A 14,606-nucleotide genomic window follows, 5' to 3' on the forward strand; every position below is an offset into this window, starting at 1 on the left:
TCTCTCTCTCTCTCTCTCTCTCTCTCTCTCTCTCTCTCTCTCTCTCTCTTTCTGTATGTGTGTGTGTATGTGTGTATGTATGTGTCTGTCTGTCTAGCCATCCATACCTCTTGCTCTGTCTCATATGTGTTCCAATATTTTCATTTTCCACAAATGAATACTCATAACTTTTAAATTCTATGTCTTAAGAACAAGAAATTTTAAAGATTAAAAAAAACTACGTACACTAAATTTACAGAGTTTATCATCCTTATTATTAGCCATTATGTTGTCATATTTAATTCCTGTGAATGGTCAACTTCAACAATCTACTGTTTATGTAAAATAAAAGAATCCAAACAGTAAATATTCTAAGCTATCAGCTATGCGCTGGAAACTTGGACCAGGTCTTATTGGTTTTATGAGCTTGTTCTGACTGGAATGGCAATGTAGGCAGAAATGCAAGGTAATGTTCTCCAGCAGGACACTAAAAACACATTTAAAGTTGTTTCTAATCCTGCCGGGTGTTATTTGGAATGCTTTCTCTGCGATTTCTGTGTTCACTTGCATTCTGGGTAATTAAAATCCACATATAATATGAAATTCATTTACTCAGACAGCACTTACATAGCAACTACTTTAAGTTAGACATGGTATTGGGAAATGGCTTGCACATCATAAGCAATATGAATGGAGGAAAATGCTTAGTGGTAAGAGATCAATTATGAAATCAAACAGGAATATTTTGTTCCCCACAGAGAACTTGAACTGGGTAAAGAAAATAAAGTGAAAGGAAAAGATTTTATTTCTCTCTATAAATACTGTTCATTATAGTATGTAGCTTCGAATCCTTCTCTAGGCACCATATAATATGTTTAATTTTTAAAAAGTTCTTAAATAGCACTGGTCTTAGAGGTCAATTTAGCGTATTCACATGGAGGTGTAAGATGCAGCTATAATAGCAACTTTAAAAGTTATTATTCATTGTGATTTTCCTTCCAACATTAGTCCCTTTCTTGTATTTCTAATCTCACTAAATTATACCATTATCATTCTACCTAGATAGACAGAGTCAATCTTCATAATTAATCTCCCTTATCCATCCACTCAACCAGTCAAGGTGTGACAAGGAAACAGAGGATAGACATGTATTTCAATAATTCTCAATGTATAATAATGGGAAGTCTCTCTGTCTCTCTCCCTGTCTCTCTCTCTGTCTCTTTGTCTCCCTCCTTCCCTCCCTCCCTCCCTCCCTCCCTCCCTCCCTCCCTCTCTCTCTCTCTCTCTCTCTCTGTGTGTGTGTGCGTGTAGCATAGACAAGTTATAAAGATACCACAAGAAACAATGCAGTATCTTATGCAGTACCTTAGGCCTTTTTACTATTACAGGCATAAAAATTAGGCTCTGATAGAGTTCCATAGAAACCGTAGCTTCGATTGGGTATAGATAAATTTTAAGTGCTCTGGCACATAGGTATCCAAGGTAAACAGTCGTACTTGACTGTCCCGTTGGAGTGCATTAGCTGTATTTAATCAGAAACCAAAGAAAAAGAAGCAATCAGTATGATCTGTCTAGATCAGTCTCCCATGTAAAAGCAGAGGTGGAGAAGGGGGAAGAGTGGATATCAGAACAGTAGATGAGAACACTGTATTAATCACATTCCCTTAGTCATCAAGACTTGTCAATGTCAATATCCAATCCACCAAATTCCTCTTGTCTTCTAGAGTCTGCACATCCATGACTACCCTCTTAAAGTATAATGGGCTTTTCAGAATGCATGTATAATCATCTCCCCTCTGCTATATAACAGCTATTACTATTTTGATCTCCTTATTGGCATAAATATCAGAATCTTTAACATACCTCATCTTTGGTGCAATCTTTTGTTTCCTCATTCTATCTAAAACTGGTTATTTCAGTCAGATTATTTGTCCGTCTTTCTGGTAGTTATATTAGTGTCCTCTCTATAAAAAGTTCTGTGGTAAGCTAAGTCCAGCAGCCTATTTGACGCATGCTAGAAATTGTGCTCATGCTTACTGAATGAAGGATGAAACAAACCAAACGGTAGCTGCTCCCCTTAAATTGTAGGGTTGGTGTTCCACAGGGTGAAACATTTTAGACTTTAGAGAGTGTTCATCAGAGTATTTCCTATATTACATAGGATTTTTATTGCTTTGTTATATAGTTGGAAAGACAAAGAAAATGAAAGGAGGATATATTTCTGCTGAAGCAGTCATATGTTTCAGTTGTAGGTCAATCTGGTACCATTATGAGCCTTAGAAGAGAGAGAGAATCACGACAATTGGGGTTTATGTAAAAGGAATCAACTCACTCATGGAAGCCAGTGGGAGATGGGGGGAGCAACACAACAAAGGCAACAAATCAAAAACATATTTCTTCCTTTACACACTTAGGCATCTACTTTCAATGGTAGCTTAAACTGTGATATTAAGAATCAATCAGTGGACACATCTATTGATTGTGTGAAGGTCCAATCACTTCCCTAAATTTCTTCAGGTACTAGCCAAGTCCGAATAACATGAGACTTTATAAGACATTATAAAATCACAGTGAGCATTCATTTTGTTGCTAAGAAGCTTTCTTTCTTCTTCATTCTCAACATTTATATCTGGGTTGAAAAATACATCAGTAATAATGCCTCCCATGAACCCTAATAACCTACTGATGGCTTCCCTGCTCCTAGAAGTGAAGTTTGTCTCAGAGGTGAATAATGATGATGAGGGGGATCGAAAAGTGACTTTAAGTAAGAGACAAAGACTCTAATAACAACTCGATCAAACTTCGTTGAAAGTCCACATGGAAAGTTGATGTCGCCTCTTTCTTTATCCATATGTCTCAATTTTAATTTCTCTCTTGAATTCTTCTGACAAATGTGTTTGCATGTCTGCCTTATGCAGCAGAATTAATGGACACAATGAAAAATTTCACTTTTCCAAATTCTACTTAGCTGATTATAAACAGAAATTGAGAATTATAAGAATAAATATAAGATTTAGCTACTTAGATCTAGTATGAAATTCTTCAGTAATTAAAAAAAAATCAGTGATTTTTTTTTCTTATAGTACACCTGTGTTTCACACTATGGTGGATTTGGCTCAGAAGTGGAAGTCAGTGTATGACATTAGACACATAAAAGAAAAAAAATGGTTTTATTTGTGTAAACCGGCAGAGTACTTTAATAATGACAGAAACTTACATGTGTCTTTTACTATTGTTAAAAATAACTTGAATTTATTTTAGTAATGATAAAAAGAATACGGCAAGCAAAAATCTTTATCAAATTTCTTGTTCTAACAGGTAAAATAGGAAAATGTTATATATTTGACAGTCATTGAATGATTAACTAAAATACATGCCTTCAAATAATACATTGTGAATGGTCAATGAAGATATTTAAAAGTTTGTTTATTTCATTTTACATCTCTAAGATATTTAAATGACATTAACATTTCTTATGTTGTGACAGCAAGATAAATATTAATAGCAGATCTAGCAAGATATTATGCATACATTATGATAAGAATCAGACCATGTCTGTAGGCTTAGAGTTTTCAAAACCTGTTTTAATAAGCGTTCTCAAATGCTTTGAACCTATTTCTAGCCTTCCATCCAAAGGTACTGGAGAAAAGATGATAAATAGGACAGGGAGATGTTGACCAAATTAGAAGTAGTTCTTCAGGGATGATTTCAATCTTCATTGTCAGGATACCAGCAATCCAGTTGAGTAGTGTCAGGATACTAACAATCTAGTACAAAAGTGTCTCCAATCATGAATCACCAATAGCAGCATAATCCAGCAGAGACAGCCAGGCTTCTATTGAATGGAATTGGCCTGAGTCAGCAGGAGTAACCAGGATCAGCCAGAATACCAGGATTTCTCTGAGGCGCATCTCTGAGTGGAGATCAGTAAAGATATGAGCTCAATGATGCATTGCACAGACAGATACGCAAGCACCCAGTCCCTGTCCTTTGAGTCCTACTTATAATCTCCCCAAACATCATGTGTCTTCTCACAGATCTTGCTTCAGCAAAATATCACATGAGTCAGCATCAATAAAGCTTCATGTGAGTCTGCATCCCATGACACAGCCAAAGAGTTCCACTTCTCATGTCTAAGTAAATAACAAATCGCAGGTATGTCCAGGTACATTTAAGCATGTACTATTAATTATATAATGATAAATATATTAATAGCTTAGAATCAATAACTTAGAAACATGATTGTAAACATTTATCTTTATAAAATAAAATTAAATATAGTGATTATGACCATATAAACAGCTTAGTATGGAAGATGTAAAGACTGTTAAAAAATTATTTCTATGTCTATTGTTTCATTAGAAATATCATTGATTCCTCATGGATGTGTTTAAATAACTTCATTTATATAAATATATTATTTCCATGGAACTAAATATATTTTTATTTTACAATATGTCCTATTATATATTTTGACTTTTAAATTACATTTAATTACTTTCTACCTATGTGTGTAGGTTAGAGAACAGCTTACAGAAATTAGTTCTCCATCTTCAACCATGTGGGATCTGGGGGTCAAACTCAGGTCATTTAATTTGGCAGTCTAACGTGTCTTTACCTTTTGAAGTATCCTACCAACTTTTGTTTTTAGTAAAGTCATAATGATTAATATATTGTTATTTTAAAAGTGAAAACTTCTATATGACATTTTGCAATAATCTTATATAACAAATGTATTTTTTATTTTAAAATTATTATTCAAATAATATTTTCAGTTATTTCAAAGTATATATCATACTTTCATCTTTTTCCTTTCAGTGTTGGCATAAATACTTTTGAGAGTACAAAAATATTAAAAATAAGTTGAATTGTATGAAATGTTTCTAATGAATGACAGTATTTTTATCCCATTTGAGAATTCTTGAAGATAAAAGGCACCCTTTTGCCATCAGAACAGTTATTGTCTAAAAAGGCTGCATTGTTGAAATGGATTTTGAAAAGTCTTTGATATGTCTTTTCATATGTATACTTAAGAGGCAAAGACTGCCAGTATTGGGATGTCTACTAAAGGTACAGTACCGACATCTCACAAAGAAAAGGCAATCAAAAAGATCTGAGTTAGAATATTTAACTTAATGTTCACATGACAACACAGAACAATGTACTCTTCTTTTTAAGTAATTTTGAGTTATATCTTTAAAAAATTTATGTTTGTCATGTGTTGTATTTTATGATGGTAAAAAAGGATTAAGTACACACTGTTCATGGAGGTTTAAGAAAGGGAGAAGGAGTAATAAATATGTCTGTGCTTCCATTGTTAACCTAACACTAATGTAAAGCTTCCATGAGGCTTTTACCCCAATCTTACTATTCTCAGACTAAGGGGAACCACTCTCTAAAAGAAGGGATTTGAAATTGTTATATCTCTCTGTGTTTTTGCTTTTCTGTCTGTCTGTGTCTGTGTCCAGGCACTTGTGTTTGTCCCTTCTTTCTGTCTCTCACACATACATGTATTTTGTATGAGTCCTTTTGCCTAGCGGGCATGTATAAATTTTAACTTTCACTTTATTGATAAATGGACAAGACTTCAAATAACTGAAGTTGTTCTGGAAAGTACTAAACAGGTTATATCCATGTACAACTTTATGAGAGTATCTGAGGGTTAGCTCTTCCTTCTCCCCATTTCCCCTTATAAAAAGCAAATGGTACAAATTTTTCTGTTTACACATTGCAAAACTCCATTTTCTAATTCAAAATCTAGGAAATATGTTTATTTTAGTCATGGGTATGTCTTTTACAGATGCAAAAGATAATGCTTTTGAAGTCTGTGACATATTAAGAACTCATCATAGTTCAGTATGACTTGTTTTATTAAAAAATAAAGTATGTGTATCAAATGACAAGGGGTGCCTCTATGCCATTATACTACTATTAGGCTTCTTGCTAGTAAAAGAGCTGTATGTGGAATAACACTGAAGGACATAAATATTTGCACATTTGAAATGATTATACAGAACTAGAAATGTACATGCGCTGACTTTATAAATAAACAAACATAAATCAGAAGTTTGTAAGGGAGGAGAATGATGTTTCTGTAATAAGTCCATTGAATGCTTAGGTTCTAATGTTAGTTATGGCTGTTAAAACACGCGTTTTGACATGTTGTAACACTACAAAATAGAGATTGTAGATGCTATTAAGAATGTTGATAATAAAGTAATGACAAAATGATTATTACTGAGAATTCAAAGTTAAAATCAAATGAGGAGCAAGTTCAAGATACTTTAAACACAGCATAAGATGGACTTCAAAGCAAGCTCATGGTGAATCTGAAGACAGAGTTAATGTCAAAAGCCTTACAAACCATCTCTTAAAAAAGTAGCATTTAAAGTTCCTAGCCAATGTGAAAGAACGTTCTCCAAGATCTATGCAAATAAATTGGTATGATTACTTAATGTGTATTTATTTTTTGAAGTCATAGAGATAGCCATCTGTGTGTATTTGTCTATTCCTAACTTACACAGAATAATGGTGGCTCTCTTAATAGTTGCTAAAGAAATTACTTTCTTTCATCTGACAGTGAAATGTTATTGTTTTGGGCACGTGCGCATACTTGTGCACACGTGTGCACATGTGTGTATGTGTGTGTGTTCTATAGGAGGAAGAAAAACAAAACTGAGTTATTTCCAATCAGTTCTACTGTTGATATGCATTTCCTCTCTGAGGATAACTTTCATTTAATTTCAAACACTTCAGAGGTATAGTCTTAAATTAGTACAATTCATATCATCAAGAGAAAGATCTTTGTGTCTGATCAGCTATGTGAATAGTAAAATGTCTTGAATTGAATCTGAACTGATGGTTTTGATGGTTTTAATATATGCCTTATCTCTATTCCCTTTTTTTCTGGATAATTTCTATGTTTCAATATCTGCATATAGCCTACAGAATTCTGCTTAACAATTTGTATTATTCATCCACTCTATTAATATATGTAGCTATCTTAGATAGCTCTACTGATAATAGGAACATAATTAAATATAGTCTAATCCTAACCCACTAAAGATTAATTTAGAAAGTTTCACTATTATATTACTACCACATTCAAACACACATGTATACACGCACACACACACACACACACACACACACACAAGAAGTTAAACCTCCACTTTTAAACAATATCTGACACCAGTTCTCACATAGACATCAAATTAGTATGTATGGAATTAAACATCAAAAGAGAAACCTTGTAAATATATATATATATATATATATATATATATATATATATATATAGATATATATATATATATACACTGCTCAGAATGGATCAAATATAAACATATGACTTCTCAGTAATGTTAGCTAATTCTACTACAGCTGTTAGTGGGATCTAAAAATGTGTTAAAAGTGAAGACTCACTTAAAAATGGTTACCAGTTGGAAAAATTCACCAAAATGAAAACAAATTTGACAAAGCAGAAAAAAAGATCCAAGTAGTGAAAACCATTACACATATACACAAATGTGTATATGCAATCAAATATACATATATCTCTTGCATATATGCCTTTAACACACATGTACATATGAGATAAGTTGAAAACATTTTTAGTAGAAAGTTCTATTTCAGTTGATCTACAGATTGAGCAAACTTTACATGAACCTGTTTTTAATTTTTAAAAGAAATACACAAGTTCATTGTAAAATAAATATATACAATTGTTGTAATAGTATTTTAAGATGAATCTGAAAATTGTACCTTTTCATGGCTTTCATTAATTTCAGCACTTGAATATGTTCTGGACCATGAAGATTCTAGACTCTATGCGTTAGACTTAGTACTGAACGTTGAGATAATTGAAAGACACATTACATGCCACATTACACTGGATTTTCTTGAGCTTATCAAGTGATCCTTTCAAAAGGAGAAATGGGAGCATTTGAGAGACACAGGGTGATTATAGCCTCTAGATAATGGCACAATCCTAGTAGACTCCTTGGCTTAAGCTTTGTGACCTTATGTAAAGTCTGCTAACACTATGCTTAGATTATTGTTTCTAAGGTAACTTAAATATTTAATTTTATGGCATTACTATTCAGGACTAGACAAGAAAATAAGGAATCAATGAAATCTTGAAAACAAATAGAGAAATGTGAAGATATACACTAGTCAATCACAGGATTTATGAAGCAACAGTGTCTTAGTTAGGGTTTTACTGCTGTTAAGAGACACCGTGATCAAGACAACTCTTATAAAAGAAAACATTTAATTGGAGCTTGCTTAAAATTTCAGAGGCTCAGTCCATTATCATCACAGCAGAAAGCATGACTGTCTGTAGGTAGACATGTTGCTGGAGTTGCTGACAGTCCTATCCCTTTATCCAAAGGCAGCAGCAGGAGACTGGTTTCTGCAGGCAGCCAGCACTCCGGGTGGAGCTTTAGTAGTAGGAGTGCTAAACTTTCTAAACAGTGACACATTTCCTCCCACAAGGCCACACCTATTCCAAAAGGCCACGCCTTCTAAGAGTGACACTTCTCAGGGGGCAAACATATTCAAACCACCACAAACAGTAATCTAGACAGTCCTGTTTTGTTAAGTTATAGATAAGAATCATACCAACAAAATAAAGAGCAAAGAGAGATGTGGATATCATATGTTAAAATAATTTTGAGAAAGACATCAAAGTAAATTAGCAACACCAATAATGTTTCAACAAATTGTAAAGTAAGTATTGGCATCCATAAAAATATATGAATTGTGACCATTTATAATAAATTATATTTATTCTAGAAAGCTGGAAAGATAGACCAGCAGTTATGTGAGCAAGTTGTTTATTATGTGAGCAAGCGTCCAGAGTTCAGGTGTCTAGAACATACATAAATGTTGGGTAGAGGTACTGGGTGCTTTAAATTTCAACCTTGAACAGAAGAGAAAAGATCTATCAAACAAGATTGAGAGGCAAATTAGCTGTAGTTGTGAGTTCTGGGTTTGATTAAAAGACCCTGCCTCCAATGACAGAACAATAGAAGAGTCCTGATGTTGAGAATTGGCCTCAACATGCAGGCACACTCAGATACATGCAATTAATTAAAACTCACTCCTGGATGACAACAGGAGTTAAGTCTTAAGGGTATTTATTTAGGTAGGGATTTCATAAATAGGCAAATATTTTAAAAAATTAAGCAATAATAGATAATTGGTCAAACTGAAATACTTCCTTTTAAAATTCTTTGAAATGTTTTGACATTATAATGAAGTTATTTTCCTGTTGTTCCTTCCCTCTCTCCAATCTCTTCCATTTAACCCTCTCAACTGATTATTTTCAATTATATAGTTTCCTTTTAATTGTTGTTGTTGGTGGTGTTGTTGTTGTTGTGGTGGTGGTGGTGGTGGTAGTGGTGGTGGTGGTGATGGTGGTAGTGGTGATGTGATAAAGACAGAGACAGACAGAGACGGACAGACGGACAGATAGATAGATAGATAGATAGATAGATAGATAGATAGATAGATAGATAGAATTGTGGGGAATTCCTAAATATCAACATGAAATGTGTTTGGTCCCTACAATGGTACTCGAATATAAACATTTTGGTGCTCACAATTTGGTATTAGAAAACTGATTGGTATGATATTCTCTAGGATAGACTACTTCTTTAACTCAAGGAAACTTCACTTTGCAATATATTGAGATCATTACAGATAAACCATAACCCATCAAAAACAAAGTTGTCAAGAAGTCTTCCTCTTTGCCCCTTTGCCACTTTTATCCCAGAAAAAAAATTAGACCTGGAAGGTTGTATATATATATTACACATGTACATCTATATATTCATATATATTGTGTATATGTGCATATTTGTGTGTGTATGTATGTATGTATGTTGGAATGAAATGGAGTTAGCAATTCTGTTAGTTTAGTAGAACAATATTTGTAGTTTGAACTCCAAGATATGGATCTTCAACTTCACTAGCTTCTACTATCTAGCTAGGTCTCCAGTACTGAAATGCTTTTTCCCTGATTAAGCCAGTCTTAAAAATATGTTATATATATAATGTGTGGGTATGTATGTATATATATAAAATGTATCTATATGTGTACACACACACACACATATATATGTATACATATATATATGTATATGTATAACCTATATATAGTTTTATTTATATTTTCAATTTCATAATAAATTATAATCAAGGAAGCCATGAATTTAAAAACAGCAATCAGGTGTACATAGAGGAATTTATAATAAGGAGAGAGAAGTAGAAAATGATGTAATTCTAATATAATCTCAAAAATAAAAGAAGTGTTGATAGATAGATAAATAGATAGATAGATAGATACATACATACATACATATATACTACATACATATGTAGACAGATATATAAATGAAATGTATATATATATATATATATGTATATATATATATATATATATGTAATATGTGTATTTTAAGAATCCTGGCACAATGAAAGATTTCAGTTGCTCCCCAGGCTATGGCTATTCATTCATTTCTAAGGTGATTCAATAAGACAGAATAGACAATGCAGACACTTGGATTAGAAAGACATTTGATTTAGTTATAGAGCAAGCTAAAAGCCTAATAATTTGAAAGGACTTAGGCAACGTCACCATGTGATACCATACATGGCCCCCAGCTTCTTACTTACAGTCCACTTTCTTTTTTACTCCACTTAAACTGCCTTATCTTTACTTATGTACAATTTTAAGATTCTGAGGAGTTTTTACATTCAAAAATGCTTCTACATAATATATCTGTACCAAAAGAATTTCTGAGGAATACTTTACTATTGAATATTAAAAATGTTATAAACATGATGGCATATATTTAATGTAAAAATGTTGTATTTATTATTCTACAGTTCACAGTGTATATAATCCCATCTTTACCGACTATCTTTAATTAAACTGTCCTTTTGTTATACCTGGTCTTCCACTGGTGTAAGTAAGCTGGCATGCCAATCGCATTTACCTTGTTCATAGTTAGAAAGCTACCTCACACATTTGGTAAGTCAGTTCAATCTTTGTGCTTTTTAAATTCAATTAAGTTGAAAGCTTTGTCTATTTTGATAAGAGACAAGTGCAGAAAGCTAATGCCTTACAGAAAAAAAAATGTTGCAGGACGAAATATTATTTAACAGAGAAAGAGAAAAACAATCATATTTATTTAACAATCATATGAGTTTTTTTTAAAAAAACACTCTTTAATTATATAGAAGTTATTATTTTATGCCATATTTAGTTTTAAAAGTTTCTGTTTAACATACTATGAGAGAAACATATTTTACTTGAACATTGAACACCACATTTTTTGCAGAAATATGTCAATGTTCAGTAGTTCTAGAAGTATCTATAGCTGTATAGTATATAATAAATTTCATTTTCATTCATAAGAATGATTAACTAGATTCTGTCTTTTACTGATTTTTATTTAAAATTAGATCAGCATTCTTGCTGCAAAAACCTTCTCAGAATTTGTATTTTCTAATACTCTGCTTTTCTCCCACCTACAGAAGAGGGTTTACTTAAATTTTTTTTAAGCTAGTATTTTAAGGCAATAAATATGTATTAAATCTGTATGGTGGGTGAAACATTCTGAAACAGATCACAGACTTGCTTATAACGATGGTCACAATGCCTAAGGAATCCATAGTGGGAGAAGGCCAATAGGTTCATGCCAAGCTAGAATACAAGGAAGTTTAAAAAATATATTATTACAAAGTAGAAAAAACAGTGGATTGCTACCATGGGGAATATAAACAGTTGTAACTGAGCTGAATAAAGGGAAGTAAATTAGAAGTTAGTAGAGTGACCTTTCACATTGGAGGACTTGCATGAGTGAGACATAGAGACAGAGTTTATGGAACTAAATAAATACTGTGATTAGAATAGAAGACAGATAAGGGTGTGAAAGGTGATGAACCAGGACAGGGAGGGCAGGGTTTAGTGAGGATCAGTGATGAGAACAGTGTATTTCTATATATTTCAAAACTTCTCTCATGTTTCTATACAACGTTCTGTATTAGAATTTGATGACTGCCCTACACCATTTCAGAATCATTGTAAATTAAAATAAAGAGTATCACTTTATTAAATAGAATGCAAATGAGTATTGTTAGTTGCAAAATAGAATAAAATTGGACTTGCTGACATGCAAATATGCAGTTAAGATAGAATTAACATTGCATATATTACCTTTTTTTTAGTTACCTACTTTACTCTCTGAAGAGGATTTCTGCATACACAATGACTCATGTGTACAGCTCTAGACACTTGACAACTTGTTAGACTCTCTCCTCCCTTCACGTGAGGTCTGAGACTCAATTCAGGTCTACAATATTTGTAGCAGATACTTTGCAGGAATTACAAATTTGGTTGACAATTTACTCATCATACCCTTTGTTTTTGGCATGGATGATATCAAGAGCTAAGAATTTTGTAGCTATTATATATTTTATATATTTATATCATGAACTTTAATGTTTAGTATTTTCAACCTTGTCCTATAGCTCTTGGTTTCACGTGATAAGTTCTAACTTCTAAGGTACTTTGTGATTGCTTTGTTTTAATTTGTATGTTTTTCCTTGCATGATCATCATTTTCCCTAAATTAGTTTTTTTAGGGAAAAATGCTAGCTATCTGTAATTCAGTAATTATTAGCTGACTCGTTAAATACTTAGTATAATATCTTAAAGAAGTATGTCTGACTTACAGGAAACTCATCTCTATATATGTATAGAGATACATATACAAACACACATAAAAACACCTACACTAAAAATTTTAAGACTAGTGGTAATCTATTTTGTAAGAAGGCAAAGAAGTAATAGAAAATTATTAAAATTCATACTGATGACTATTAAAAAATACCTTTTGATTCTGTCAATCTCCCATTTGTTCAGTACTTAAATGCTCAATAAATTTAACTGAAGATATTTTTCTCTAAAGAAGACACTTTATCAATTTTTGTTCTTTGTTAATTTAGGACCTAAATCTCAGAAAAAAAAATACTAATGTAATTTGGGGTTCGACATTTCTCTGGTCTGTGCATCATATACCCAGTCTATGAAGCAAAGAACATAGACAAGACAGTCTCGAAATCCTCCAAGAACTCTTTTTAAGATCCCTATTCTCTGTAATTACTGGTATGGTTTTATTTTTTTATTTTTTTCCAAAATATAGCATTGTAAAATCTTGCTTCCTAGTGCTGCATTTGGATTTGATCCTTTAATCAGAAGCCATATTTATTCCCTAAATTAGTTCTCAAAGGTCAACAATCAATCATGTATCTACTGCTTTTCTGTGTTAATTGGTAGTATATATTTGAAAAGGCTTTAAACATCAATGTTTGCATTCTGACTCTGAAATCTAAAAGGTTCCAGGAGGAAAAGAAGGTTATTTTGGAAGAGAGAATGGGTTCAGTTTCTAATGCAGAATGCATGTATTTAATTGCCATTGTATCTCTGGCCTTTTTGTTTGTTTGTTTGTTTGTTTGTTTTTAATGAAGCAGTATACACTCCATATCACTACTTGCTTATTTGAAAACCAAAATCAGAAATCTGTATACATCAGAAGATACTTTAAGACATGACTGAGAGCAACCACAGAAAAATAAGGATGATTCTATTTATCAAAGATTTTATATAGATTAAAAACAAAGTTGGACTTTTTAAAAAAAATCTTACGTATGATGCTATAATTGGTTTCTGTTTTCAATATAGTAAGGCAGCAAATAAACTGTGCATATGAAATCTATTTTAAAATATGATCAAATAATCATGGAAAAATATCTGTGAGATAGCCTACCAAACTCCAATTCCTGGGTGAAAATTTGGCAGTTTAAAAAACTGAATTATTTACTCTAAATTCTAAGGATAATTTGACGCTTTATCATATTGAACTCCTATTTATTTTTCAGGGAATGAAGCTGGTCAGGAACCAAGCTAAGGCTGGAGCTGATGAGACTGAGGCCATCATCTCACACATCCTTTCTATTCTGAGCACATTCTCACCTACAAGAGTTAGAGATTTGTTATCTATGATCCTAAATTTTGTGTTAATTCTAATGCCTAAAACTTAGTAGTGCAGGACAAGCAATTGATACCAGTGTGCTTGGAATATTCCTGGCTTTAGATAGGAAAGTCTACCAGTCAGAGGCGGAGGACAATGCAAGTTCTAAACTTAGGGTATGCTATTAGTTTGGGGATTAAAAAAAAGTTTCTCAATCTAAGTAACCCTACTTAACTGTAAGGAAGGTATTAACTTTCTTACAGACTCAAGCATGGTTAAGGGGTTTGTCTTAACAATCTCTTACATGGGCTGGTATCTGCTGTTGAAAATACTGCCACATGACATGATCTTAGCTGGCTGGACTTGTCATGTGCCATCTTTAAGAATACTAAATACTAGTTCCCTTAATAGATGTTAAGCAATAACAATTTAGTGAGTCGGAGGCTACTACCTAGACATTTAATTTGTTTTCCCTAATTCAAAGTGGGCATTTGAAGAGAAAAGAAATCCATGTAGAAACACAGAGCAGGTGAGATGGATGAGTTATGCTCTAAAACATTTGGAGAGACAAATGTTTTTACTGTTT

Source organism: Grammomys surdaster, unplaced genomic scaffold (genome assembly GCF_004785775.1).
Source record: "Grammomys surdaster isolate TR1022 unplaced genomic scaffold, NIH_TR_1.0 201, whole genome shotgun sequence".
Classification (NCBI taxonomy): Eukaryota; Metazoa; Chordata; class Mammalia; order Rodentia; family Muridae; genus Grammomys; species Grammomys surdaster.